The 6,252-nt window shown below is 39.4% G+C and overlaps 1 pseudogene; it reads left to right on the top strand.

The window, feature by feature from the left end:
• Nucleotides 1-4,402: 4,402 nt before the first annotated feature.
• On the top strand, nt 4,403-5,019 carry LOC102822905 (annotated as a pseudogene).
• The last annotated feature ends 1,233 nt before the right edge of the window (nt 5,020-6,252 follow it).

The following is a 6,252-nucleotide window of genomic DNA, read 5'->3' as shown; positions in this document are numbered from 1 at the left end:
CAAGTTAAGAGGCATTTTGCTGTTTGTGCACAAAAGTTCTGGTCTGTAAAAGACACAATAGATGATAACAGCTGATTCAGAATACTTACAGTCTAGTGTATAAATATGTAAACATGGGTAAGTATGTATTTAGACAATTTAAAAGTGTGTCTCATTTACCCAATTATAAACAGCTGTCTGGGAGCAATTACAATTTATCATGTAAATGCTTATTTGCATAATTCAAAATATGAATATTATTTGCTTGATAAAGACTGTAAATAAAAGGCAATCCAAACTTTCTCATGCTTAAGAGTTTTATGCTAAGTTTTTACCTTACAGGAAAAAAAAAGTGGCATTTTGCTTAAAATGATATTTAGATTTTTGTAATTGTAGCAGGTTTACATAATAACTAATTTAATGAGAAAAGGGCAAAAGTTTTAAAGTAGAGGTGGCTGGGTGAGACTTAAAGAAAAAGGCACATTACTCTGAATTTTTTCTATATGAGAATGAGGCATTGCTTTAAAAATGTTTTCAATGAAAGTGAATGTTTAATGGTAGATTCCTTTAGAGTAGTTAGCATGTTATTTTACACACAATTTTATATATACATAATTTAAAAATATTCCATTAGTTTTTAAAGTATAGAATTATAATTATGTTTCCTAGGGTACACACACACAAATTTCACCTTAAAGTATAGCTGTTATTGTTGTTGTGTGCCGTGGAGTCGGTTCCAACTCATAGTGACCCTGTACAGGGTTTCCGAGGCTATAAATCTTTACAGGAGCAGAAAGCCTCGTATTTCTCCTGCGGAACAGCTGGTAGTTTCGAACTTCTGACCTTGAGGTTCGCAGCCCAATTCGTAACCACTATGCTACCAGAGCTAGTCTACTTTTATTAGAATAACTAATAAAGTATAGACAACAAACTTTCACTTTGGTATTACTCAATGAGAACTAATATGCAAAGTAATATCCCTGGGCACTGAAGGATTCTAAACGAGTATCTGAATGCTGGAGTATAAACACTGGATCAAAAGTTCAGTTGGAACTGCAATGTCAGTGGTTCAAATTCACCAGCTGTTCCTCAGAAACCCTATACAGGGTCACTGTGCGTCGGAACAGACACTGAACAACAACAACAACAAAGAGTAATATGCTATTCTGCCTAGTCTTAACATTATAGGTAGAATGTTATGTTACTTGAGAAACTGGGAATTCATATGTGGTATATGGATAATGCACTGGACTGCAAGGTTAGTTTGAACCACAAGATCAGCAGTTCAAAGCCACTAGGTGCTCCTGGGAAATCCTATACAGAGTTGCTATGAGTCAGAACCGGAACCAACTCAAAGGCACTTAACAACAACAATATATAAAAGATCCCTGATGAGGCCAGCATTCTGGAGTGGGTTCGAGTGAATAAGGCTGTGGATCAGGTAATGTGTGGTCATGAATGTTCTCTTCAATAGTAATCTCGAAAGGACATGTTACTCGACAGCACTAACAACAACAAATATAAGAGCCATGGTGGTGCAATGGTTAAGCACTTGCTAATCAAAATGCCAGTGGTGCAAACCCACCAGTCGACCACTAGGAGAAAATAACTCACCAGGACAAAAGACCTGGCAAGCTGCTCCTGTAAAGATGACAGCCTAGAAAATACTATGAGACAGTTCTGCTCCCTTCAGTAAAGTTGCTAAGAGTTGGAATTGACTCTAGGCCACACAACACCAACATATAAGATGCTGTTATTTGGTGCTGTGTACTGGGTCCTGGTGGGGCATTGTAGGAGAAGCACTGGATCATAAGGTCAGTTTGAACCACAAGGTGAAGGTTCAAACCCACCAGCCACTCCTCTGAAACCCTATACATGATCGCTATGAGTCTACGGCACTAAATAACAACAACAAAGTGGTTCTAACTTATAACCCTGTGTACAACAGAAGGGAACACTGCCCTATCCTTCGCCACCCTCAAATGCCCTATGTTTGAGCAATCCATTGTTACAGCCACTGTGGCAATCCATGTCATTGAGGATATTCCTCTTTTTTGCTGACCCTTTACTTTTCCAAGCATGTTTGTCCTTCTCCAAAGACAGCTGCCTCCTGATAACATGTCCAAAGTCTCACCATCCTCATTTGTAAGGACATTCTGGCTGTACTTGTTTCAAGACAGATTTGGTCATTCTTCTGGCAGTCTATGGTATATTAAATAATCTTCACTGATGCCATAATCGAAAGACATCAATTCTTCAGTCTTCCTTATTCATTATCCAGTTTATATATGTATGGCGGTGGTGGTGGTTATGTACTGTGGAATCAGTTCCGATTCATAGTGACTTTGCATAGGGTTTCCAAGGCTGTAAATCTTTATGGGAGCAGAAAGCCTCACCTTTCTATCACAATGCAGCTGGTAGTTTCGAAATGCTGACCTTAAGGTTAGCAGCCCAACTCCTAACAACTATGCTACCAGAGCTCCTTTTGTATATGAGGTGATTAAAAATGCCATGATTTGGGTCAAGTGCACTTTAGTCCTCAAAGAGGCATCTTTGCCAATTCAATGCATCGCTTTGATTTCTTGACCGTTGCTTCCATGGGCTTTGATTGTCAATACAAATAAAGGAAAGCCTTGCCAGCTTTGATCTTTTCTCCATTTATCATGATGTTGTTTATTGGTCAAATTGTGAGTTTTGTTTTATGTTGAGGTGTAATCCATATGAAGGGCTTTGATCTTTATCAATAAGTTCTTCAAGTTCTCTTCAATTTCACCAAGTGAGGTTGTGTCATCTGCATATATTGTTGTTATTAGGTGTCTTCAAGTTGGTACAGACTCATATCAACCCTATGCATGACAGAATGAAACACTGCCAGTTCCTGTGCCAACCTCACAATCGTTGCTACGTTTGAGCCCATCATTACTGCAGCAGCCACTGTGCCAATCCATCTAGTTGGGGGTCTTCTTTTTTTCGAACCCTCAACTTTACCAAGCATGATGTCCTTCTCTAGGGACTGGTCCCTCCTGATAATATGAGAGACAAAATCTGGCCACCTTGGCTTCTAAGGAGCATCATGGCTGTACTTCTTCCAACACAGATTTGTTTGTTCTTTTGGCCATCCATGATAATTTTAATATTCTTCAACACTGTAACTCAAATGCATCAATTCTTCTATGGACTTCTTTATTCATTGCCCATCTTTTACATGCATATGAGGTTATTGAAAATACCATGGGTTTGGTCAGGCTCAGCTTAGTCCTCAAACTGACATCTTTGCTCTTGAACACTTTAAAGAGGTCTTGTGCAGCAGATTTACCTAATGGAATATGTTGTTTGATTTCTTGATTGCTGCTTCCATGAATGTTGATCCAAGCAAAATGAAGTCTTTGACAAATTCAATCTTTTCTCCATTTATATGAATGTTATTTATTGGTCCAGTGGTGAGAGGTTTTGTTTTGTTTACATTAAGGTGCAAACCACACCAAAGACTATGGCCTTTGATCTTCATCATAAAGTATTTTAAGTCCTCTCCCTTTCAGACATGAAAGTTATGTCACCTGCATATCACAGGTTGTTAATGAGTCTTCCTCCAATCCTAATGCCATATTTTTTTTCATGTAATCCAGCTTCTTGAATTATTTGCTCAACATACAGATTGAGTAAGTATGGTAGAAGAATATAACCCTGGTACACACAGGTTGTTAATGAGTCTTCCTCCAATCCTGATGCCACGTTTTTCTTCATTGAACCCAATTTCTAGGATTATTTGCTCAGCATACAGGTTGAATAAGTATGGTGAAAGAAAACAACCCTGTCGCACACCTTTCTTAATTTTAAACTACTCAGTGTTCCCATGTTCTGTTCAAACAACTGCCTCTTGGTCCAGGTACAGATTCCTCATGAGCACAATTAAGTGTTCTGGAATACTCATACTTCGCAATGTTGTCCATAGTTTGTCATGATCCACACAATGGAAAGCCTGTGCGTAGACGCCCTCCACAACCCCAATGTTTTGGGGTCATCCGCTCAGACGTGCTGGAACGACCACCACCAGGCCTGCAGGACTTGGAGAACACGGGAAGGCACGCAGCAGGCTTTGCTTCCGGTGGGCTCCGGCGGAGAGGGGCGGGGCGGGACTCTGGTTGGGCGGGGCTCCGGGCTTGCGGAAGGGGCTCCGGCAGCGCCAACGGTCGCAGCACTTTGGGTCGGCGTGGCGGCCGGGCGGAGGTACAGTTGCGGCTGTTATTGTTCGGGTGGGTCGGCTGGGCTCTGTCTCGTCTTGCCTTCTCCAGTGTCAGCTTGTCTCGCTTCCTCTCGGTTCCTCACTCCCAGCATCTGCGTGAGGGGCCTGGCATTTGGAGCGTGAGCAGCGCCAGAGTGAGGGGTGCGTAGGAGCAGCAGGAGCCGTGTGCCCTGTCTCTTCAAGTACATAATCATCGGCGATGCGGGCGTTGGTAAATCATGCTTATTGCTACAGTTTACAGACAAGAGGTTTCAGCCAGTCCATGACCCTACTATTGGTGTAGAGTTTGGTGCTCGAATGATAACTATAGATGGAAAACAGACGAAACTTCAGATATGGGATACAGCTGGGCAAGAATCCTTTTGCTCCATTACAAGGTCGTATTACAGAGGTGCAGCGGGTGCTCTACTAGTATATGATATTACAAGGAGAGAGACATTCAACCGCTTGACAAACTGGTTAGAAGATGCCTGTCAGCATTCTAATTCCAACATGGTCGTTACGCTTATTGGAAATAAAAGTGATTTAGAATCTAGAAGAGAAGTGAAAAAAGAAGGTGAAGCTTTCACACGAGAGCACGGACTTTTATCTTCATGGAAACTTCTGCTAAGACTGCTTCCAATGTAGAAGAGGCATTTATTCATACAGCAAAAGAAATATATGGAAAAATTCAAGACGGAGCCTTTGACATTAGTAATGAGGCAAATGGCATTAAAATTGGGTTTCAGCATGCTGCTACTGATGTCACATATGCAGGCAGAGGAGGAGGACAGCAGGCAGGGGGAGGCTCCTGCTGAGTTGGTTGTGACTGTCTTGTACCCACACGCGGCCTCTTCACTTGTTCTTTCACCCTCTCTCCTGCTCAGCTGAGACATGAAACTGTTCAAAATGGCTTTATGTCACTAAAGACTTTTAATCCTTCAAAATTCTTGTATAACTTTTAATAAATGGTTAATGTTTACTTAAAAAAGATAGCTTTTGGAGATTGTATTCATACCTATTTGCATTTGATTTCTAGGTCAAGTGATGTGATTGTTTTTGTTAAATGTTGTCCTGTGCCCTTGACTATGAATTGAAATTGTATTAAACACTACAAAGTCATCTTGAGTATTTTAAATTGGTTTATGTAGGTAGCTTTCTCAACACCTGTGGTTACTTAATGTTTAATTTTATAGTACTGTCCTCAAAATTTTGTTAGTGTTCAAGGCTACAAGAAAAATCAGAAGGACTCTTAATCTGTATTTGCTATTTACTTTATCTGTATATATACTTTAATAACATTCTTGGGTATATTTTGCCAAGCTTGAATTCTTTAATGCATTTGCATAAATTCTATACCATTTAGTGCCTAAAGCTACAGAAGCATTGTTAGAAATTGCTTGCACAATGAATTTTAAACTTTTTGACATTGTTAACAAGCATGTTCATCTTTTTTTGTCACTAGTCCAAGAAAAATTATGCTGAATGTGTATTACTAAAGGCTATGTATGTGTTCACGTATTTTAATGCCACAAGTTTGCTATTTATCCACAAGTTCCTTAACACCTCTCAGAAAAGGATTTGTTTGCTTTAATGAATACTGTTGGTTAAAAACACAGTCAAATATAGAGGCAGAAGCAAGGAATCCCTACACCTAAGCAGCTTCAAGAAGAATGATGATCTACATTTAGATGAAACTTTATGAGGACTTTAATCGCAAACACAATGTTTTTCTTTTATTCACATGATTTCTAAGGGTACTTCTCATGCAGGACAGTTTTTAAACCTTAATGTACAGTGGTGTGTAAGATTTTTCCTTCAGTGGCAATCTATAATCTTTAAAATATGGTAAACATTTTGTCTGTTTTGAAAGGGATCTGACAGTAAATCTACCAGAGGAGAAACCCTGTTAAGTAAAAAGCTTTAGTAATTTACTCATTGTGGTGGTTTTATCTTTTTTTTTTCTTACTTTCTTTTTTCTCCCTTGACCTATAATGAAATTGATATAGACATGCAAAATAAAATCCTACGTATTTAAAAAAAAAAAAAAA

This window comes from Chrysochloris asiatica, unplaced genomic scaffold, assembly GCF_000296735.1.
Source record: "Chrysochloris asiatica unplaced genomic scaffold, ChrAsi1.0 scaffold00017, whole genome shotgun sequence".
Lineage (NCBI taxonomy): Eukaryota > Metazoa > Chordata > Mammalia > Afrosoricida > Chrysochloridae > Chrysochloris > Chrysochloris asiatica.
This window is presented reverse-complemented; position numbering and strand designations above follow the sequence as displayed.